At 43.9% G+C, this 24,638-nt stretch overlaps 2 long non-coding RNA genes across 3 annotated transcripts; one reads left to right on the top strand and one right to left on the bottom strand.

The window, feature by feature from the left end:
* Positions 1 to 10,711: 10,711 nt before the first annotated feature.
* On the bottom strand, positions 10,712 to 14,976 carry LOC311432211. Of its 2 annotated transcripts, XR_014689896.1 has the most exons (3): positions 14,735 to 14,976; positions 13,095 to 13,194; positions 10,712 to 12,187 (listed from the first exon to the last, which is right to left on the bottom strand). It is a non-coding gene; the product is annotated as an uncharacterized lncRNA (long non-coding RNA). The 2 variants fall into 2 exon arrangements; XR_014689897.1 differs by lacking the exon at positions 13,095 to 13,194.
* A 158-nt stretch (positions 14,977 to 15,134) lies between these two features.
* On the top strand, positions 15,135 to 16,976 carry LOC311432913. The gene is made up of 2 exons (XR_014690420.1): positions 15,135 to 15,889; positions 16,789 to 16,976. It is a non-coding gene; the product is annotated as an uncharacterized lncRNA (long non-coding RNA).
* Positions 16,977 to 24,638: the final 7,662 nt, after the last annotated feature.

Raw genomic sequence — 24,638 nt, 5'->3', positions numbered from 1 at the left:
CTAATGGGGTTCTGAGATGTCCAAAAGGGCTTCATACGCAATAAATTTAGCATCTTTTAAACATCTCTGTAATGGTAACTCTCTCATATGAGTGGTATCTCATGTCATAATTTTATTTTCTTTTTGCTAAACACAATTGTATACAACAGATGATCTTTTTCCCCAAACATTATTAGGTTTTCTATGTACGGTGCATGGTAGAGCAGTGGCTGTTGTTCTTAGTCCATGCTGAACGTTTGATTTTTCCCTATGCTAAACCTAAAATTGAGCACTTCAGCAGCTGCCCCATGGAAATGGTGTGCTATCTGAGGCGTGGCATGGACTGAATACCTGTCTGTGGCTGGAGTGCACCAGGTGGGCTCCTGGAGCATGTTTTTAAGCATGTGTTTCATCTGAAAGGCATTGGGTTCATCTCTTCCAGAGCTGCTCCACAATTCAGAACAAAGCACGGTCAGTGGGAACTGAGAGATTTGCTCAGAAAGTTGGTTCCTGGTCCAAACTAAGTAACATTGATGCACCGAAGTATTCAAGGTCAGACTTTAGTGTCATGGTGTTTTTGGACCCTCCTTTTAAGAACACTGACTTCACAACAGTTTCCAAACCTCAACTTTTGATAACTTCTTCGTAGCCCTAGGCAAACGAGTTCCTTCCCTGACTTCCCCACAGCAGTTCTCTGGTCCCCAGCTGGCATTGGACTCTCCAAGAGAGAAAAAAGCCTATTTGAAAGCACCTCTCTGGCCTCACCATCAATGGAAAACAAACACAGACTCTGCAGACCAAGCTAATTTGTAGATGTGATGAATCATTACAAAAAGCGAGAGAGGAAAAGAAAAAAAGACGGGAAATCTTTTTTAAAAAGTCAACAAAAAGGAAATGCTTGAACACAGTCTTGATTCAGCAAATCCCTTGGGTTTCATGCTCAACATCACAGCAACGCCGTCGGCACCTCAGCTCTGTGTAGGCAGAAAGTAGCTGGGAAGTGACTCACGGGCACAGGAATACCGAGGGGAAGCCACTGAGCAGCGGGTGTGGGAAATTTTGCAGGGAAAAGAAAGTCTCTCGGCTCGCAAAAGGCTAGAAAGCTCCATGCCTGCTGAAGGGACAGTTCTGGATATTTTCAAGCTAATAAGAAGCAGCTCTGTGTGCGGTGCTGTGCACATCTGAGCAGCAGCACCACTCTAATAGCAGCTGAGAAAGTAGGCAGGGAGAAGGCTGCTTTAAGGAGAGCAATCAGAAAGCTATACTGAATTCTACCGGCAATAAAACTTTTTCCTGTGCTGAGCCAAAAGCAGACCTGACAGACAGGGATCCTTGCCTTGCCTTACTGCTAGTTCTCCAGAGAAAGCAAACAGGAGTTTCCAGCAGAGTGCATTTTGTTTCCTCTACAGTTTACGGGGCTGCTTTCTGGTGAGTGAGGACCCTTCTGGTGGCTCTCTCCCACTGGTACTAGTAACAATATGTGAGCACGTCCTTCACTCCTCAGTCCCTTAGAAAGCATGACCTGTCACAGAACTCTTAGTGCCAGTAAAAATACAAACCAGCAATAACCAATCTGTCGTTTCTTTGTCAGGTCACTAACTTGCAGCATGCCGGGAAGCCAGAAGGCCCCCTGCAACTGCGGGTGGTCTCCAGGTGGGCAATGCCAAGGTGTGAGTTGGGGCAGAGGAAGGCAGACCCTGGATTACACTGTAACCCAGGGTCCCACCTGGTTTACAGCGTCCCTGCTGTGGCCATGCTCCCCACCCAGGCCATTTTCTAGGAGCATTTCCTACCTCTCAGCACGCTGCGAGGGGCTATGCTGCCCCGTGCCTCTCCTCTGTGCTCTGGGATGGCACCTCCATGTCCATCTCAGCCCCAGAGGTGCAGCAGCACCAGTTTAAGGGTCCAGCCGTGCCCTCCCTGGAAAGCAGGAAGTTTAGAGGGAGAGCAGCATCTTTTCCCCAGCCCATATTCCCTGCTGAGGGAATCCCAGGTGAGGGGTTTGTGTGGGCAGGCAGGAAGGAGGAGAGGGGCAGATCTGGAGGAGCAGCCCAGGCAGCGCTGCAGCAGACAGCCCCTGCTCCCACCGAGGGGAAGCCGCGTTCCCCCGTGCACAGGCACCTCTATAAAGAGGGCATTCATTCCTCCACTTCCTCCCCAGGCAGCATGATCATCCCCAGCAGCTCACGAGACTTCCTCCCTCTTCTCTTGCTCACCACAGAGTTGCTTCTCACAGCACCACGGCTGGCAGTGTAAAAGAAGGACATTGTTTTCGGTGCCACTGACACTGGGAAATGGGACGCCGAGAGGGGTCTGGAGACAGATTGGATCTTCCCCAGAGGTGCTTGGCCTGGACCCATTTTTTAACTGTAAAAAGTGAAATGAGTAAATACACGTCCCCTCCTTCATATAGACACACTACCCTTTCATCCCTGAATTTGACAGATTAAGAGGAAAACACAGAATTTCCACTATTCCCTATGATTATGGTTATTATTTTCACATTTTGACTCAACTGATATTGCGGGTGGTCCAGCTCATACATGGTGCTTGTCTTGCTCTACCCCTGAGCTACAGCTGGGAGGATCTTCTGCGATGAGACATGAAGCCAGGTGGACACCGATAGGGAGCCAAGTTTGACTCAAGTTCGTAGAGTCACAAACCTTTCAGCAGACGTGAAACAATTTCTGCTTCCAGGTGGGAGTCAGACAAAGCTCTGTGGCTTTGTCTATTTTTCTGAAAATCCCCAAACAAAGCATAGCTCAGCAGTCTGAGAGAAGCTTGGCTCCATCCTGGCGAATTTAATAGGGAACAAACCCATGCAACCCAAAACTTCAAAAAATAGCTTCAAGAGCCCCTGAAGCTAGGACTGCTGAGATTAATTTAGCCTCCCAGATCACTTCCCTAGTCTAAGCGCACAGTGGTGTCTGCTGGCCAGCTCCCATGAAGTCAATAGGAGTTTTGTAACACGTTCCATTGCTACTTTCCATTATCCATGGGTGGCTTCTCGGCTGGCAGATAAGCTGCATCCCAGGCCTGAGCCAGCTGAGCTGGCTCCATGCAGCTGAGCAGAGCCGGGGCTCGCAGCTCAGCCCTGACCCACACGGCTCCGGGCAACCACAGCGCAGACACCGGAGCTGGCTGCTCCTCTCTGCTGTGGAGCCCAGGGAAGCTTTCAGAGGATTGGGAAGGGAGAAGGTAGGGTGACAGCAAGCAGTTTGGTGTGAGATGGGCATGGAACAATTAACTCTTCACTCAATTCACAGTCGGCTGCATTTATTTTTAAACTGGAAGGAAAGGATGAAATGCAAAAAAAAAATAATCTCTTGGCCAAGCTCAAGCTGGTGCTGAACTGCTCTAATATATACAGTCCTGCCTTGATAAAGGATGCCACATGTTGCATGGCAAATTATCTGTGGGATGGTGTCTTGGAGCTCTGTCAAATCAAGGAGGAATGCAACTGCACAGATCCTGTGTCAATTCAAGAAGAGATTTTATTGGTAACTAATCCAAAGGGAAGAGCATTATCAAATACTTGGAGTAAATGCAGTGAAGGACAAAAAACAGTAAGCGTGGAAAAAAGAGGAGCTCAACATGTCAAAGACACATGAAATAGATCCCTTTAATCATGCATTTTTATTTCCAAGCAATGAAGCTCATGGAGGCACCTCCCAGCCTCCAGTCTCCTTGCTTTCCATGAGTTTGCATGACAAGAGAGCTGTCTCTACCAGTATTACACAGACCTACTTTTCATGAGTGCCATGAGAAGCCTTACTCCAGTCCCCCAGCAGCAGCGGTATAATGCTTTTTTCCCTCTAGACTTTTATATCATACAAGATTTTCCAAAGATGCATAACTGCTCTAAAAATATCACCCCACAGCTAGCCAACTTCCAAATGAGACAGACACCAAAAACTGCCTGGGCTAAGATATCCTGGCTTTTGCTGCATTTTACTGAGCATGCAGGAGCCCTGAATTGTTCCCTGCTGAATTCAGAGCCAAAGTGCCAGATCTGCACAGAGGTCCATCTTAGGGCCAGATCTGGCACTTTCTGACTCTCAGTGAGGTACAGCTGCTGACACTGGTGCCTTCTCAAACCAAATTGTGTGGTAAAAAAGAAAGGCAGCAGTGAAAGCGGCTCTCCCCTTCCAGCACTGTGCAGGTTTCACACCCTGGGGATGTTGCGGGGCGGGAGGAAGGGTTGGGAACTGCCCTGCACCCGTGGGCAGGGGTGAGCCTCACAGGGGTTTCTCTTGTCATTGCTCCAGGTTTCATTCCACAAAGCTGTAAGAAAGCTCAGTAGAAATTCTGAAATTGCCTGTGAGGGACCAGCTCATGATCCCAACCACCAACACCCAGGAGAAGACAGAAAAGGTGGCTTGGGGCTCTGTAGCAATTTCCCCAGCAGGTCCTGGGAGCGTGTTCTGCAAAGTGCTATTGAGCTACCATTGCCTTCTGCTTTCTGTGTGGGATGGGGGGGACACTAAATCCTTAAAACAAGGAGTCAAAAGTGTCCCCAGATTGCAGCAGCAAAAGATCATCCTAACAAAACTACTCCAAACTGAATGAGCCCGCAGGAGAAAGCTGTAACCCTTCAGTAACATCATGTGCGCAACCGATGTCAGATTTTTTGAACAGAAGGACTTAAATCAGCTCAAGATGAAAGCTTAATTCAGGGTCAAGCAACAGCCAGAATCCCTGTTCTGTCCCTGTTCTCTCCTCCCAGACAAGTCTCTCCTTAATATATGGCTCCCAAGGTATCAAGAGCACGAGGGAGCACACGTAACCATCGGCTCTAGGTGTGTGGGACGAGAGGAAAAAGATCCTCACCCACAGACACTGCTGGAGAGCTGGCAGTGAGTCCTGTCAAGCAGAGTGAAAATTTCAGACATCAGCAGTTTGGTCTAAACCCACTGTTTTGCATGTGGGTTTTACAAACCCAAGCTTGTACAACAGATGTCACAAACAGTCCCCAGACATGTCTGAGAGACAATTCGCAGGCAGCTCCTGCCTTCCTACACATTTTATGGATTAAATCCATAATCCGAGAGTTTGATCTGAGTCGTGTAAATGTTTGAACTAAATGCTTGATTTGGACCTGGCTCCCCATCCTGTCTTATTTCTGCTTGGGTTTGTTGGGAATACAAACCTTCAGACTGTGGATGTGTCATCTATTTTGTTTCTGCTGACTTTGGCATGTGAACGTATCCTGCTTGTAAAGATGACAGGGCCGGCCCCCGCTGTGGCCAGCTGGATGTATCTCATAAGGGACTACCTCCTGTTGAAGTAAATTGTTTTTTTTCTCCAACAGAAGCCAGGAGACTTCTACGATAAATGTCCCAAAATATTGGAATGCCTGAAATCTCAAAGAAAATAAGTTGTCAGAGCAGTACACGTTGGGTCTGGGGAGTGAGCTGTGGCCTGCTGAATTAGGCCTCCCTAATTATGGAGGACCCATAATTTTGGACTGTGGGTTCATATGAAATGTTAGGGATAAATTTGACCAAACCCACAAAAAGTAAATAAGGTGAAATAAACCGTCTGTATGCATGGATGTGTTGCAAGGTGCTGGACCTACACAGAATGAAGAGCATGCTGAGAACCAGACTCTTGTGTTGGTCACGGTAAACGGTTCCTGCATCCCAGCAGTCCTGCTCAGACCCTCTGTGCCCGGGAATAGAAATGGCCATAGTGCTTTTATTAGTATAATTTCTAAACGTATAGCTACTGTTTTATCTTAACAAAAACCACAACAGTGCATTCCTCGCTTGCATGTTGGACATCTCTCCGTAAGGGCAGTGTCTCTACATCTCAGGGCAAACAGCCCTGCTTTGAGTGAGGTTTTGGGGAGGGGGTGGTGTGATCATTTTACATGAGGAGGGGGCCAGGCTGCTTCAAGTGGAATTGGAGGCAGCTGAAGCTCTGGCTTAGCTAGGTACCGCTGGTTCTTGAAGGACTCATATTCACAGAGGAAGACTGCATGGTCTTGTCACAGGGGTGCCCACCTGGCTGGCCTATTCTTTCCTAAAGCCCACTGGGGCACATCAACCAGCTGTGCATCCCTGACCATGTCACAGCTCCAGCTAGGTCTGTCCTATACAAGTTCATGTGGCTCTGAAAGCCAAGAAAGATGTTCTGCCTTGGTGGGACTTCCAGGAGTCTGGAAAGACAGCTAATGTAGCTACTGTAACACAGAAGGGCACCATAGCTCACCGTGCCTCAGCTTCCCCAAGTCAAAAACAGTACAGCCACCCACCAAATCAACAGTATGTTCAACATGTTCACATTGTCTCCTTTTTTTTTTTTTTTTTTTTTTTTTGGCTAGATACAAAATGCAAATGGCTCCAAGAGTAATGGCCCGGATAAGAGGCAGATGTTTAGGCCATGTGCACATTCCTCTCATCCTCACTCTGTTTCATGGTGGCTGTGTTACCAGTTAGAAGAGCTCAAGGAAGGTCTGAGAGAGTGCAAAGGATCCAGATGAAATTGTACTTAACGCATATTTGAGTAATTATTTCTGCAGTGACATGATTCACTTCTCATTCTTTGTAAATTCCTCCATGATGTACTCCTAGGAGTCCATTATCTGTTCCAAAAGCTTTTGCATCCTCTCTTTAATGAGGATCAGATGCATCCTTGTAATTTGGACCAGCTCATTCAAGTTTGGTCTGCTGCAACCCAACTCTTAGCAATATGTTCTGCATTCATTTGGGAAGAAAACGACACAGTAATCGAAAGCACAAAGAGGACTTGGCCCATTGGGCCAGTGCTGCGTTGATGTTATTCAACCTAGGAGCAGTTGAACAAAATCCTTAAAAGTTTTTGTTTTATGTAAAGGGTGAAGGTACCTGCCCGAGTCACCTGTGTTTCAGCATGTGTCCATGCCCTGAATTAGTCCCATCATTTTCAAACTAAGCTGGATCCCAGCTTCTCTTTCTCTGCTCTTTTCCTCTTCCTGGCGTGGAGGGGTCAGCCCCACGGACTCCGGCCCTGGAAGCCCTGGTTTGTCTGGAAACAAACAAGCCCTTCTTGTCTGCCATTTTGCCTCTAAATTTCCCTTCTGCATTGACGACCCGCTGTGAGTACAGACATATGTTTTTAAAGAGCCACAGTTTTGTTTTGCTGATCGCAATGTAATTAGAAAGCTATTTGGCACATACAGGAACTTCTGTACTAATTTGGCACTGTCCCATCCTGCTACTGGCAGCATTGGTTCTGCTCCCTGCTGGCGAGTCTCCTAGATGTCTTACAGCTCCTGGAAACATCAGCCATGCCTATTCAGGGAATAAGTCTGGCAGGATGCTGACACCTTGTGCAGTACATCCAGCAGCAATGTGCCTGTGTGATGTTGGCTCATTATCAGACTTCACCACTGTATCTTCTGACGGGCTATAGCAGTATAGAGGCAGGTGCATGGCTTGCATTATGAAAGCCAGCGTGACATTTCCCATTGACTCAGCTTCAATTACAGTGCTTTATCTGAGTTATGCTTCAAAACAGGGTCCTATTTCAATTCCTCGTCATGTTTTTGCTAAGTAAATTCCAGGAGAAAGGCAGGGTTTTCCCCTTGGTCCTCACTTGGTTTAGTGGGACAGGACACATCCAGCTCCTGTGTTATGATGTTTCAGATTTCAAAGCTCTCAAACCTTTATTGATGACCCATGGGGACACGGGTCCCCCTAACCTAACACAGTCTCTGGCAGCCCTCTATCACTTAAACTAGCAATGAAAAACCATGCATTGCTGTTTCGTGTGTGGCAATTCTGGAAGAGAAGAGCACATACCCTTCACAGAATAACATTCATATCACGATAACTTGGACAACTGATATTTTCTTCCTGCTATTTGGATATTACAGCTGTCCCACTAATTCAAAGTGTCATTGTTCTCCATGTGAGCACACATTCAAAATATGAAATAATACAGCATGCGGAAACCTTTGCCTGCTTTTCTGCTGGATTGAATCCTCCTTTTTGGGGTTTTTGAGCTCAACAGTCCCTTGATATCCATCTTCCTTGGTTGTCTGGGTTATTTGAGCTTCTTCCAGAGACTCCTCACTGCCTTCTTCAGAGAATTTTGGAGCAGGGAAATGTAGAGCTATTTTCTCTTTCCTAGTCCTTCCCTACTTTTCTCAGTCTCACCTTGCTGGGATCACCTATTTGTGCCCACTGAAACACTCTCCTTGCAGCTCCCATCAGCTGCAGGAGCTTTTCTCAGTATTACTGACACTAACCACTCACATATAGCTTCTTTCAACAGGTATGAAAACAAACAATTTATTTCCTTCTTTTAATGAAAACTTTGATTTTCACACAGTATTACTGCCACTGGGAAATACCACAGCAACCGATACTGGGATAAGATTCCTAATAAATGAGGAGGGTCAGAGGGTTGAGTTTAACTCCTGGTGCCCCCCAGCTCAACCTAAGCGCAAACCCCTGGGCCAGGCCAGGCCTGTGCTGCTTCCAAGGGAAAACATTTTTGCTTTCTATGTCATTTGCAGCAACCAGTAACTTTCATCACCCAATTCTACAGGTTTGCTCTACCCTACTTATTCATGATTCCCTTTATCTGCTTTAAATGTGCTGCCTTTTAAATGCAGGTGTCCCCTTTTCCTTGTTTGCTGGGACAGGCGGAACAGGAGTGTCTGACTTGCTAAGATGTTGATCCCCTGTGCTCATGGAAATGTGGGAGGAATTAGGTCCTTCCTGCAGATTTGACTGCCTTCTCCAGAAACCTAAGCTTTCATTTAAAAAGCTAATGAAGTGTTTAGCCCTTCTGGTTGCAAAGATAACCATGCTGCAGTTTGCGTTGTGTGGAGGTTATCTTGTTGCGTCGAAGCCAGAGAGACTGCAACAAAACCACCGAGTTATGAGCTTCCCCTGTTCATCTTAAAAGCTGTAAAATGATGCATCAGGGACGCTGGTGCACCACAGACCTGGAGACAGAGGAAAACTTTGCTGAGGAGAGGCTGCCTGAGAGGTCGACACAACCTGGATGGGGGCTCCTGTGCAGTTGTGCTCTCTCCTGCCTCATCCCTTCCTCGCATGGCTCCTTTACGAGGCCTGGCTGACACCACTTCACACGTGGGTTTATGAATCCAGACCATAAATATGGCAGTAATTAATAAATAGGAGAGGCAAGATAGGCCATGACCCTGGTTGGAAAACGACAGAGGGGGAAACTTTGGCAGAAGCAGTTGGAAATATCCTGAAAAGGGGAAACGGGGCCAATGCTAATGAAGAGTCTGAGCGCTCAGACACCCCTTATGCCAACCCAAATCTTTCCAGGCTCAGCTCCTGGTGCACTGCCAGGGAGACTGGCGGGCTCCTAGATGCAAGTGACCAATTTCATCATCCTCACTTGGGAAAGGTGAATAATTCAAATAGCCTTTTGTCATGCTCACATTTCACAAGCAGTACCGAAGCCACGTGCAGCACCACGGCTCAGAGGTGCACGTGTGGCTACACACGCAGCCACCCCTGCGCACCAGGGTAGGCGCACTCTGGTTCTCTTCTTAGCCTGTCTCTCCTCTTCAGCATCTCAGGTACATTTTCTGCTGCTGCTGCTTAGTATCTTCACCAAGCTGCTCACAATAATGCTCAGCTCTTTTCCCCAGAGATTACAGTTAATTCAGAAGCCATCAGTGTGTCAGAGTAGTTTAAATTATTTCTTTCAAATGCATTACCTTTTATTTCAAGTTCATCTGCCATCATGTTAGGACAACCACCGGTGGTATTAGAGTCACCTGGTGTTTCAGACAATCCTTTGCAGCTTTTACTTTTCTGATCAGGCTTTTATCAGCAGCATACTTTGACATTTCATTGTTCATCTAATTCTTAGCACTATCAGTAAATGCAGCACTTAAACAAATGCACTGAAACTATTATCACAGTCCTGAGACATAGGAAATAATTCTAAAAATCTCTTAAAAAAAAAAAAAATCAAATTTGCATATTCCTTATCTGAAAGTCTTTACTTGCCTCCACTTAGTTGTAAACAGATCCTCAGAGCAACCAGGAAATTGCTGCACTGTATGTAAAACATGGTCACCTGCACATGGATTGATACAAAATAGTCCTTATAGACTTCCTTAGGGCACTTCACTCCCAATACTTTTCAACCTCAGGCTTCAGACATTTATTCCCACTGCCAGCTTGTCTCTTCAGCAGTTGTTAATCCAGGACAAGACTTTACCTCACCTTCTTGTTACCAGACTTCTCACGTAGTCTCATGGGCAGAATCCTATTGAAAGCTTTTCAACACTCTAAATAAATTATATCCATCATCTTGCCTTAATGCTTTTTTTTTTTTTTTTTTTTTTTAATTCAGAGAATTTTAGTTTAGGAGAAGCATACTTTACTTCTGTATACGCTGATATTTTTCTATCAAATTATAAGGATTCTTGTGCTTACGATTTTCTCAGTTTTCTATGCGCTGAAATATTTGATTCAAAAATTATCCTTAGCTCCTTTTTTAAATGTGGGCTTCCATCAGTACCTCTGCTTCTACTTTGTGTGAAGCAAAATTTTTCCAGCTTTTTAATCCCTGCCTTCAGATATTGCTGGAGCCTGGTCAGCTTTTGGAACTGACTACTGCGGGGAAAGATACATAAATTGAACTGAGGGCTTTCGATATTTTTTTTTTTTAATACAAGATCATTTACAGATGACTACTATACTTCAAACATTCTCCACAGTTTTAACAAACCTTGTTATAATAATTCGCCGGGTGTTATGCACAAGCTACCGTGGCACAGTCGTTTTTGTAAATGGTTTTATTGGGAACATTACTGCAAACTGAGGAAAACAAAAGCTCTGTGGGAACTTTAACTATACCAGGTAGAGTACTGTACTTAGCTCTGAGGACTATTATTAACCCAGTTACAGAAGCAGTTACTTGAATAATGAATGAGCTATTACTGCATGCTGTAGGCTGTGAGATTTGAAAAGAGAAGTTGAAAGTGTTCACTCAGAGCAGTGGAGGAAAAATAAGGAAAAGGGAAGGCTGGCATTTTCTTTTCTCAAATATTTGAACTGTCTTTTAGGTTAGTTTTGGAAGGGTATTCATCACCGTCTGAGGACAGTGATCTTCTTCCCAAAGACCATGATGAAAACTGCTCCATGCAGGGAACCGCACCACTGAGAGGCTAGGATATAGGTGGTCAGCAATCAAACATAAAACTCCTGAATTTTTCTTCCCTGCAGAAATGGACCCTCTCTCCTCTCCTTCACTTTTATCCCACACAAAACAATTTTTTATCCATCCCCTAGGAATGCCGCAGTCAGGCTGTGCCAAGGCAACCACTGGGCAGTCCAGAATTAAAGCTGGGTCTGAGCCCCACTGCCTAGAAAGGTGCCCAACAGCACCAAAGTGTCAGAAATTCAAGAACTGCAATGCCTCAGCTGGCTCTGGGCAGAACAAATGATGTAGAGGACCCAGGGCAATCCTGACCCCAAGCCTCAGATGCTCTCTTCAGTCCATGTCTGGTCACTTCTGGTTGCACTTTCCTCCCAGTGACTCTCTTTCAGGAGCTGCCCAAAGGCTGTATATTTAATATTTAGTCCCATAAACCCTCCATGTGCCATTTATGAAAAAGGAGCAGTGTCATTTGCACCATTTCCCACCATACATAAACAAGTTCTGGCTGGAAGGCGATGGGCATTGGTGTGTCCTCCCACCAGGAGATGTTTGTTCGTGTGTTTCTGTTTTGTGCAGAGTGACAAGGCTAACCTGGAGACTGAGGGCACCCTGCCCTGGCCACCAGCAGAGGGGCCACCCAAGAAGAGGAGGATCTGCATCAGCTCAGCTGGCGGCCTGATCTACAGGAGGCACGTGAACGGGATCTCCTGTCTTGTGGCCTGTAACCCTCTCCACAGCACCTCTGCTGCTGAGATGGTTCTGCTTCATGCAAAAGTTTTAAACCATCATGGAGGTAGCGTGGGGATGACTCTAGCCCAGTCAGACACCCACCTGAGGCCTCAGTCCCACGGATTCTTCAACACAACAAGCTGAGAGCCCCCTTGAGTACTTTATGGCCATCTCTTTGGGCACTTCTGTGAGGCCTGGTCTTTTCAGAAGGAGAAAGGAACTGGATCTAGAGTTCACAGGTCCCAGACAAAGGCCAAGGTGAGGAAGAAGAAGATGAGGATGAAATAACCACTTATCCTTCTGGCTCCTTCTTTCCTTCATTCCTTCTCCATACCATCTAGCCAAAAAAAAAAAAAAAAAAAGAACCAAGGTGAGATAATTTGAGTGCCTCGAGCTGAACTCACAGGTCATGTTGGGACATTCAAGACCACATTTCCATGTAGATTTACTCTTCCTCCAAAGATTTCACCCATTCCTCGCCCACCCCAGCTTTTTCTTCTTATGAGTTATGGTGCATTTAAAGCCCACCAATGAGTCGGTTGTTAACACTGCTCAGCCTTGGATTTTTTGGAAACCTGTCTCTGTAGGGTTGTCCTTTAACTGTCCTGAGATATTCCAAGCTCCCTGCAATCTCATCTATACCCTGCCTGCCTTTTACTTTTTGCCATCTCTCCATTGACATCACTCATGCACATTGCAACCCTCCCTTTACTAGCACAGCATCACAATTTAACTCAATGGTTAAACTTTTGCCCAGGTGAAAAATAACCATTTACTCCCATTTGTTATTTTTGATTGGGCTGAATTCACACACGGCAGTTTTGCACTCATAAAACTGTCAGTGAGGAGGAAAGTTTTCCTAACTTAAAGTGGCATTATAATTTCTCCCTTCCCTGTCCACATAGTAATAAGGTATCGTGTTCACTTCCCAATGGATTCACCGAACACCTTGAAGGCAGCCTGTTGCCAAGAGGCTGAAAAAAAAAAAAATCCTATTTTTGTGTCTTTTTTTCTCTGTGTTTTTATTTCTAAGACTACTTCTCCTGCAAATACCCCCTACAATAATTTCATATTTACTGTAGTTTTTAATCTGATATTGTTTATGTTTCTTCTTGTGGATTTATAAAAGAAGGACTTCCATTTTCCAAAGAACACCTGGTTGGCCCCAAAAACTTGCTGTCTTTCTGTTTAGCCATGTGGCAAAGGGAGCTGCAGGGACCCAGCCCTGCTCTGTGTGTTTATACCTCGCCAAATACAGTGCCTGCTCCTCTCACAGTAGGAAGCACCCTGCCACGTCCCACGGCCAGCTTTAGCTTCATATTTATGCTCTCATAGCTCATTCCCCTGAGGAGGCCGACAGAAACATTCAGCAAACAGGATGTGTTAGAGAGCAGTCTAGATCAGATCAAATGTGATGTAGAAAGCAGAGGAGCTGCACTGCACGTCACAGGGAAGACCTCATTGCTTTGAAACTTCTGGCTTCAAAACACATTTTATTAGGTTCACTTGCCAGGTTTTTTTCTCCCATCTAAACTCATCTTGCCTCCTAGAAAAGAAGAGTTTATACCGTGACACAAACGTCATTTAAAGTAAGACTAGATTAATTTTTATATTGCAGTCATTCCAAGAAACAGCATAGCTAATATTATGCCTGAGGGTAAAACATATTTGGAATGCTTTCATATTTTAATGAAAAGTATATTCCACTGAGTATTAACACTAAACAACACTACCTAGAGATATGTTAATAATAGTTTTGTAGCTTACTGGAAGATTAAGATTTGACAATTCCCACAGAAGCGCAGCATTCTATGTAAATTCCTCTTAAGCCCTGACAACAGAACTACAGAACTGATAATTTTTTTATTTTAAAAATGTCAGCAGGGTATGACCACTGAGATGAAACATCTCATTTTCAAGAACATCTTCAGGGATGATGGCAAATTGCAGGCACTCACAGCGATGCACTTGGCATTAAAGAATACAGTGTATGATCAAATATGACAAGTAGAGGACCGTGTTTTTTGTTGTTGTTGTGTTTTTTTTTTTTTAATATATATATATAAACAGAAACATAAATTTGCTTAAAAGCTGGGCAAATTGTGATAGGATGTAATATTCTGTACTATGATGTTCTAGTCTAGTGGTTCAGAATAACCAAAGAATCTTATTTGGTTTTTACTTTAGATAATTTATACTCTGTCATCTTCACAGTTCTCAGACTGTGTTGGTTATCAAACACGATCTGGTATTGCACTAGACAAAGAAATAATAACCTAATAAACAGCAAAACAGTTTTATGCAACTGGATTTCTTTCACTCCTCCCTCCTAGGGAAGCTGGTATTTCCTGCTGCTACTTTATATAAGACATTGGTGTGGATTTTATGTCTTTTCTCTTATACAAAGTACTTTATTTCCCTTTTTATCATAATTTTTTATTCAAGATTTTTTTTTTTTCAAATTAAAAAGTCTCAGACTTTCCATTGTGTCACAGAAATAATCCTGTGATCAAAACAGACCAACGACACACATAAGGTTTCATGTGCTGAAGTAAAAACACAGACATTATAAAAAAAAAAAAAAATCCTCTTTCCATCAGAGCAACAGTAAGCTGAGAATTACCCCTTTGGTAGATGTGCACCCAAGGATCACAGAAGATACAGAACCATTTAGGGGCTCAGTGTAAAATTTCCCTTATGAAGAGTGGCATACACTGCTACATTTTCATTCCTTTTGGCAATTACTGGCTTTGTAGAAAATATGTTTTTACAAAAAAAAATAAAATTAAAAAAAAAATGTAGATACAAAGAAAGTGCACAGCGCTGTGCAGCTCCCAGGTAAGGACCTTGTCACATTTTAAAGGTTTTTGGGCCAGCCCCTCACCTGGTGCAGGTCAGCATGGCCCCGATGACTTCAATGTCAGGTCGCACCCGTTGGGGCTTCAGCTTTCCATACTTCAGTGACGTCTCTGTACTGTACAGGGGGTTACAGGTTAGAAATGCTTCTAGCTTTATTGAGTACATGATTGCATGAAAAATGCCTGATGCTGAAACACAAGTGTGCTGCCTGCAGAATGATGTTACCCTGTTTGGCCACCTCAGTGACACAGAAAGACAATTACAGGGTGGCAGTAAAGATATCTTGGGTTAAAAATCCTGTTTCACAAATCTTTAGTGCCTCACGCCCACACAACAGCCAGGTGAACCTCGTGTACTCTGCCCACTTCTCTCACACCCAAGCACAGAGAACAAACAGCTGAGGAAATGCTTCTCCATGGCTTCTGCCTTCATTTCAAGGCAAAGGGCTGGCTGGGATGGGGCATACACACCTGGGAGTGTGGCAGCATCCCCGTGAGGGCTGACTCCTTCAGCAATTGCCTGGGGAATCTGTACAGTGAGTGGAGAGATGGCCTGTAAATGAAGACAGAGGAACAGAGCTGTCTTAGTACTTCCAAAGACAATCTGAGATTGTACAGAGATTGATGCAAAAAAGTTTTTCAGCAGCATGAAACAGGGCAAATAGAAGCGAGGCACTATGGATCCAGACTTGATGGTTTCCCACAAGGGCGATGAGCTCAATCATGACAGATGATGGGAACAAGAGCTGGAAATCATGGTGGAAACAAAACTCAAGGAGTTCAATGCACTTGGTTCAGAGAAACTGGATGATCTCATCCCTGCGTTCTGAAAAATACTGGCACGAAAAAAAAATGGCAAGACGGGTGCCTGAGAAAGAAAACAAAGTGCTCGGATCAAGTCTAGACTCATTAGTCTGTTTCAGCAGTATTCAGGGTTTAAAACAGATTCTGAAGAAAATCGTAATTAAAGGCATGAATGTGAAGGGAAAATGTGATAAAACACAACAGGAGTGATTTTAAGGCAGCATCTGCCACATTGTCTTTGATAAGACAGTAAACCTACCTAAGAAGGAAAAGGTTCCAGTTATGCTCTCTGGAGTTCAGTGGGTTATTTTGCTATGGGTCCTATGGAAATCCTTTCTGCAAACTGGACAAGATGGGGTCAATTGCAAAAACGAAAGGTGAGTAAGAAACTGGCTTAGATATAGGAGCATGTAAGGAAAAGGAGGCAATGAGTAATCCTGCAAGAAGTATGTGGCTGGAGGGAGGTGACTAGGCGAGACTCCAAAGCCTTAATATTTTGATAATGACCTTGTCAAAACCTTTGGAACTATGCTGATAAATTAGCTAGTGACCTAATGTTAGGGAACATCGTGAATGCAGAGGAATAGCAGAGTGCCGTACAAGAAGACATAAATGACTCTCGGGGCTGGACTAAAGGAAAGGGATGAAATCCTGCAGTACCAAAAATGAGATCACGCGCTCGGCAACAAATTCCCCAGTCTTCATACAGACCCGGTGCTGGTTTCAAGCTGAGGGATTTGCACAGTCATGCCAGCCTAACACAAGTATTATCTAATTCTAATTGATACGAGCAGGAAGAAGTCTCCAAACCATGCTTAAATTATGGAACATGAATCAGATAGCCATAAAAACCCACTTTCCCACCCCTAGCACGCATGTCTCACTGGCAAAGCAAGAGGAGGGAACATGTGGTGCTCTGCTCCAGGGTGAAAGGGCAGCCATCAGCAGCACCTTCATCAGCATCCTGCAGATCACAGCCTCAAACCCAGGACCAGCACGGCCACTGCAGCTCCAGTCTGTCACCACTCACGGGCTGGGCACAGAGACTTGAGGGTGTCGGGACTGCAAGGACAGCCTTACCCCGAGTTTCTTGACAGTCCTGCTCAGGATCAGGGGCTTTGGAACAGGTTCAGTAACAACAGGTGGTCAAAACCCGAGCTCTCACAAGCCACCCAGTAAGAAATAGCAGTAGCTATTTTTCTCCCCTAAAGTGGACATGGCAACCTTCATTGGTTGGCTTTTTTTTTTTTTAATTTTTTTTTTTTTTTTTTTTCAGGTTTCGTGTGCCACAGAGGGCATGGCACAGATGACATTTTGCAGAGCAGTTTCTCTCGAGGCCCTGTAAAGCCTCAAGGAGAAGCACCAGCCAAAACTGAAGTGGAAGCAGACTCTGAATTTGTTCCATTGACATATTGCTTTGCCACCACAGAGGCAAGCAATTGAATCCAGATCTAAGCATATGTGTTTGCAAAACAACAAATGCATTTCCCAGAGCTAGAAATACTTTGCATAAGCTGAAAGGGGGAGGTTTGGGTTAGCTTGGCTATAGATCCACCAGAGAGCCAGAATTTGGGTCTTCACACACAGTAGGGTAGAGGAAAAGGAGCTTCCTTTTAGCTTGCTGAGTAGCTACTGAATTGTATTTTAAATAATCTTTATAGATCATCTGTAGTAAGTAAATCTGATTCTATAAAATAGAATATCAAGTTCTAGCAAGGTGTGGAAAGAGTCAGCTATGTACATGAATAAATCACACATTTGTAACAAGTCACAGAATAACCCACCCAAAATTCTTGGGTCAGAAAAATAAATTTAGAGGGTATTTTTCAGCTTTGAAGGAAAGAGTGTCGTAGCTTTATCCAATTTCCACATGTTAAGACCTCAAAATTAGAGTAAAAAATGGCTGTGTGTTACTGCTGCAATGCTAAGCCTTGTCTATAAAAAATGAGCAGAAAGAGTTTGTCTGAAGAACGGGAATTCTGATGACATGGTATCAGCAAGGAGCTTAGTAAGGACCCTGCCACATCTATAATACATGGGCTGAAATCATGGCTTAAATTTATTGTTCAATTACAGCTTCAGGCTCTTGGAGTTCACTGCTGCCAAGAAATATATATGACATTAAATTAGGGAATATTTTGTTAAATATTTTAATACATTTAAGTACTTGTAACATTTTATTTAAGCATATTATTCAGAGAACAGAAAACATTGCTCTTTCCTAATTAAAGGTGTGAGTCAGCAAAACTAATGAAATGCTTACTCCGATGTTGGAGGAAACTGAAGAGGGAGAGAAATCCTATTAGAAAGTACCCTATTATCCTGGCAATGCCTGCCTGAGTGACATCTCAATGTTTTTTTTGCTGAGTTAAGCCCTACAAGGCCCATCCACTTATGGCACAAGATTTCATTTCACTATTAATTTATTTGATTTATCCAGAGATTAATAAGCGTGTGAGATGTTAGTTAAAATTTCAGAGCACATTGGGAGGCTCTGTCAACTAGAGGCAGGCTATATTAGCAGGAGCTCAGATGCTGTTTGAAGGGTGGAGGGCCGCAAAATTCAGGCGGGACTGATACCAGTGGGGTGGGATGGGCCACGCTTTGGTCAATGGAGCCTGTAGTGAAACTCATAAAAAAAAAATAATATAAATAAATAAATAAAATAATATAATGACAGATTTTGAGGGATTTAATTTTTATTTTATTTTATTTTATTTTATTTTATTTTATAACTTATGATTGCAGAAGCAAGACGTGCAGCTCTGGAGAAGTATAAGGATGGCTAAACTCTCAGTTTGATCTCTTACTCATCATGTTGGTCGCACACTGGAAGACCTTGACAAGTGCATGGTTGGCCAACTACATCTAGACTAAGCAGGCGTGCTCCTCAGTGCACTCATCATTTGTCACCCCAAGCATTGAGATGCTCATTACCTTTTTCTTCCTTTGGAAACCAGAGGAAACCAAGAGGGCTGGTGTGCCTCCAGGTCTCACTCCTGTATGGTTTTAGGATACCAAGAGGCTGTTGTAGCTGGATGTGAGGGGTAGGAAGTGCCCTTGGTCCTGCAGTTTAGATGGAGGTCCATGGAGCAGCCAAGCCAATGCAGAAGATTGGAAAAAGTTTCACAGTTACCCTAGCTCTTTTAATTGCTGGATGAATCAATCATTAAGGCAGCTTGGATGGGATTTTTGAATGCTAATGATTTGTAAGCGTCCAACTTCCTTCGTGGCGTTCAAGGAGGAGGCATGGTGTTACAGAGGATTTCTGTGGTCTAAGCTCTGTTAACAGGAATCCAGCATTTACACTGGGAACGCCTCTCAGATGCAAATTTTTAATGGGACTTCCAAATGGCAACATTATTGTCATTCGTAATGAAGTAGATACAATTACTGCTAAATGACCAGCCAATACAGATTAATAGCATCTCATTCAAACATTCAGGAAAGTTGCATTAGTTACAGAACATATCCTGCAGGGAGCAATCCCTCACAGCTGGGAGGCCAGATTCCCGTCTTTCTCAAGCCCATACAACTGCAGGAACAACTCTGCTAACTTCTGATAGGTCTGAGAGAAAAACATTTTCAACAACCTGCCCCAAACTGAGGCTCCTACCCCGTGTAGTTGAGGGGTAAATCCACAATACAGTACTGTCACCGGAGTGCTATGCACAGTTATACCTACTTCATAGCCTCCCTGATATTCTCAGTAACCTGTCACACTAAGTTAGATAATGGGGTACGCTTTAAAGCTGAAGAAGATGGGTAGAACCTCTTCAGACAGAGACAACAAGAAAAAAAAAACTGTTTTCTCCTTCTTGGAGGGTTCTCCAAACACTACAACAGAGAGCGACACAACCACCTGATTCTCAAGACTTGCCTTTATTTTATTATTTTATTTTATTTTATTTTATTTTATTTTATTTTATTTTATTTTATTTTATTTTATTTTATGGCACCACAGCACATCACTGAGCCTCACAGACTTTTGCATCTAACAGTGCTTCATCTGCCTTGGAAGAACTAAACTCAGATCCTCTGTGATCAAGGACAATTTGAACCAGAGGTATGTCCTTATGCCTGCAGTTACAGGCATCTCTTAATGCATTAAGTGTCTGGTTTGTGTTCAAGATAATCAGCTTTTGTGGAACAGCGTGTGTCCTTCCCTTGGGTTTCAGTAACACGCTCTTGGCTGTGAGGGCCACATACAGAGATGATGATGCTGTTCCCTGCAGCCGTCCTTCTAGGAGACTTTCCAGAGTCCAGCAGTGTTGCTACTGTACGGATCTTCTTCTGAAAATAGCTATATTCTGAAGTTTGCTTTATCTTCAAATATTTTATGAAATCCTTAAAGAAGTTGCTCCTGAAAGCAAAGCTGGTAGCAGAGTCTGGTAGGATTTGAAAAGCACAATTCACTGAGAGTCAGGAGAGTCACTTGAAGCAAACCTCTCTGAAGTGGGTACAGTCATTGCTCTGGATGAACATATGTTTGCCTTGTCCCTGTAGGAGTGGAGCACATTCCCCACCAACGCAAAGTCTCATCTTTCTAAAGAGGGATTTTATGAACATCAGCAGCTTGTCCAAATGCTAATCCCGAAATTATTGAAGTGATTCTCTAAAGACTGTTATTTTTCCAATGCATGCTAGAGTGTTGTCCCAAACACTGTTTGTCTTTTCAGTTATTCACAAAATGCACGTGGGATTTTCCTATTTAGGGCATGATTCTGCACTTTTGCACTTAGTAAAAATGTTATTATTCAAATAATGTTTTGTTTTGTTTTGTTTTGTTTTGTTTTTACCGTGTAAAATTGCAGTGTAATAACTGAAAGTTTAGAAAATATCTAAAGCTGTAAAAATGTTGGACTAGAAACAGGCAGGAAGAACTTCTGATTTGCTTAGCACTGACCATGAGCACTGCAGTGAAAGAAGACAGACATGGAGCATGCTCTCTTTAGTGAATTCTTCCTCACTGTAATTGAAAATATTCCACATAGCATGTATCCCCAAAGCCTTTTGGGCTGAGGCATAGATCTCCTCCTAGCACCAGAGCTGGATTTCTTTGCATTGACAGGATCAGTGTTAGTGCTATAAGCCATCATAATTCTGTTAGTGTACGGCCATATATCAGATCTGAAGAAGGTCACCTTTATCTCACAGTTAAAAGACTCAGTAGAGTGTTTTCAGGGGACCAGCAATGCAGGATTTACCTGGAAGTCAGCAGAGCCGATGGTAAATGCCATGGACTGGGCAGACGGATCCAAACATCCAGGTCTTCACTGTATGGGTGTGAGCACTGCATCCCTGGTGCCGTAGCTTCCACTATGTTCCACATCTTCCCTTTGCACCGTATTTTGCTTTCATAACCTCTAATTTCCATCTTCCAACATCACCATTGCATGGACATGGGTTGGTTTTACACAGTCCTTCCCTGTTGTCCATCAAGGAATACCAACACCAACACATTTCTCCATAATGGATCTTCTTAAGAGTTTTGTTAAAGACCAATCTATCTGTATGGCCAAACATCAGACTTGAGCTTCTCATCATCAGCAGCAGCAGAATGTATTAGAACATGGCAGGAAATATCTCGACATCTTACCTGCATTGCCTTTCTCACAATGTAATGGGAATGGTGTGGATTCAAGATTCTCCATGATTTGCAAGCAGAATCCTATCATTTCTGGAGTTCTGGTCTCACATGCTAACTATTGCCTCCCTTAATCCTGAAGACTTTTGCATATATTTTGTATGAGAAAATGTTTTGCAGACAGGTGAATTTACTTACTGCTTGAAGAACACATCTGCTAATGGGGTTGTTCTCCCGTAGGAACCACCAGGAGGATGCTGCTCTACACCCCCACCTTTAACATACTCATAGTCTGATCTAAAGGTGAATGTGCAGGAAGCAAAGTGATCCATAATGATTCATAATTTTCTGGGAATAAGCAACCCAAGACAGAGTAATCAGCATGGGCAAATAGCTCAAGCACAGCAGTTTTGCTAGTAGCCACCTGAAGGTTAAATACTTTCAATCAGTCTTGAACCTCATCCAAGCAACCCTGCCACCACCATGAAACCACCATGACAAATGAGACCTGTGTGAGTCCTGAGCTTTACATGCTTTGTTCCTGGTGAAGAGTCAAGGATATTCCGTATTGATCTCGTCATTATCCCAACATGACAGTGGGAAAATTGGGAAATAATCAATACAATGAATTTCTCAAATGGATGATCTGAGTGAAGAGCTTTCATAGTCCTTCCTAAGTGATAGGGTCAAACAACACTGCAAATTTTCCTTTGTGTTTCCTGTTTATTCATTTACTTCTTTGCTCTTTTGCAGGTACTGGAAAATGGAAACATTTCCTGAGAACAAGAAGGCTCCTAAAGGGAAGTAACTGCATTGCTCCTGCTGCTGGAACCTCAGAGCCCTCCACAAACATTTCTGCAGGCTGAAGGGGTAGCCAGGCAATAGGCATTTTCAAATAACTGCTATCTACCTTAAATCATCCAGCCTCCCGAGCAGCTCCGTGTGCTCCCAGCCTTGAGTTTTTGGCCTGGAGTGTGGGTTTCTTGGGCCTCCTGGAGCGACTCCAAATCCTCGCCGAGATGACGGTGCCAAGGCCTTAAGTGCTGCAGCCCTGCTTCTATCCCTGCACAGAGCAGGGGAAGAAAAGTGATCTGGATGCTGCCAGGCAGACCACAGCGGCTTGCTGAGCCCGTTGTTGTTTCATTTCCCTGAAAATAGGTGTTCACTTTTTTCCCCAACTGTGTTTTGTACTTGCCTGTAACGCTGAGTTGTTCCCAGACACGAAAGGAGACGCGGGGTGCTCCGAAGCTGTGGGGCAGGTGGCTCGTCAGGAAAAAGGAAGACCTCACACTTGCTTTCCCGAGCTGGCAGCAGTCCTGCAGCAGGTGGATCACCTCCCACCCGATGCACACAGCGCCTCAGGTTTGGACATCCCTGGGATCCCGCCTCGTTGGTGACCAAAACGACAGCAGTAAAAGCATTTCTTTCTGCTACACTTTCCTTTCTTCATCGCTTTCCACCTCCCATTGCAACGTGTCTGTGGCACAAGCTTTGCCAGGCTGGATGCAACCGAAGAGAGCGAAAGCATTAAGGGCAGGTTAAAAATCACCGCCATCACTCAAAAACCTCAGAGATGGAACATTATCAATCTTTAAAGGTTATTATGCAGAAGTAAACTGCTGAGTGCATAAATATTGTATAGACTTTAAACTATTGAACAGCTATTGGAGCTGGGATTTAATCTCTTTCAGCCTGACTTGACAAAATAACAAAAAAGGGATCATAGTATGAAAACAGACTGCAAACCAGTACGATGAAAGCCTGGAGTTGATCCAGGGAGCCCATTCTCCTCCCACACTGGTAATTGTTATCAGTGTAATTCACTGACTTTAATGAAGTTACTTTTTATTCACGCCCAAAGTAAGTGGGGAAAGGATGGTGTGCAAAGCTTTTTGCTGATCTCTGAAAGGCAGCACAACTTGCAGCGGCTGGACCTTTTCACCTGGGGTGCTACGGGCATCTTCCGCATGGGAAATGCTCCCAGTGCCCTTCCCCTGCACATACAGGCTCCGAGAGATCTTTCACTTCACCAGAACGAATTTGATATTTGCAGTCCCAACAATTCCTGTGTATTTTCCCCCAGAATACACTGGAAAATTCCCTGTGTTTTCCTGAAGGAGTGATTTCTACTGACAACAGCACCTTTTCCATCGCAGTAATGGCTTTATTCGATGTGTGAATTCCCAGAAATGTTGGGGCAGACCCCAGTGTGGTTTTCCACCTCGTGTGGTAGAGCTTCTCCCAGCTGTTCAGAAATCCCCGCACCATTTCTCAGCAGTACAGACCTAGGACGAAGCCACTCATCTACAAACTGGGCTTTGCAAACTCTTCCCTTTTCTCCTGCTTTCCATGTACCCAGCGATGGGGCTCTGCTGGCAGCCTCCAGACAGCTAAAATTTGCTGCCTGCTGCTAAAGATACTAAAGTGCTTCCACCTTCTCAGTGCAGAAGGAAGCTGCAAAACAGAAAACAGCCTGCTCTTAAGCACAGGCTGACAAATATATCTTTTTTTCCCTCTTCCTCTTCCTCTTTTTATTTATTTTATTTTTATTTTTATTTTTATTTTTATTTTTATTTTTATTTTTATTTTTATTTTTATTTTATTTTTTATTTATTTATTTTTCAGTCCATGTGCAGTGTAAACAGAAAGGTCTACTTTCTTGGAGTCATTCTGTCAATGAGCTGACAAGCTCTGACCCTCTGACAGGAAGGCAAAATCCCCTAATCTAGGAGAAAATGGTCTTACCCAGGTTAAAATGAGGCTTGTTTCTAGTTCCTATCTTCACTGCATAGACAAACTGGGTTTTCTAATAAAAAACACTGGGGCAGACTTTGCAGTAAAGTTTAAAAATCCTCTTCTTTAGGAGAAAAGTCCCATTCCATTACTCTCAGGAGCTGTCAGCCTTGGTAACACTGAGGAGATGTGCCCAAGGAGCACTTGCAGCAGCACTGCTGGGAGAAACATTGGGCTGGATTAGACCACGCCTGTATGACGGTAACATAGCTTAGAGCCCATTTCTTGAAATTAGACTCCAACTTACTTCTTGGGGTATCCTGATAAAAAAAGGACAAAGAACTTCTGTGATTTACATGCTGTTGCAGCTTGAAGCGTCTTTCAGCCTCCTGATATGTAAGATATGCACACATTTAAATCTACATAAACTGAAGTAAACGAAGGTGGGTTGAAGGAAACACAGACAGGATACAACTTCCACCAGCTTGTACATGAGGGCTGAATTTGCCCCATGGGTCTCAGCCCTGGCAGAAAGGAGAAGCCTCAGAGGGTGCAGCATCTCCTCCCCTCCCCTTGCTGGGACAGGACACCTCCCTGCCCTCTCTAGCAGACCTAGCCCTGTTGCCACTTCTGGGTTTCTCTGCTTTCCCTGAGGAATGGGGAAAGGTTTTTATATTCACTACCTCACATCTTTATCTTTCCTTACAAGGACAAAATAATATTTCTTTTATTACCACTGAAGAAAAATTTGAATATTTCATTTGCTTATTACCAACTTTTGGTGTTTCCTTCCTTCCTGTGTATCT

Source organism: Aythya ferina (genome assembly GCF_964211825.1).
Source record: "Aythya ferina genome assembly, chromosome: 2".
Taxonomy (NCBI): Eukaryota; Metazoa; Chordata; class Aves; order Anseriformes; family Anatidae; genus Aythya; species Aythya ferina.
Note: the sequence above shows the minus strand (reverse complement) of the source record. Positions and strands in the feature narration are given on the sequence as shown.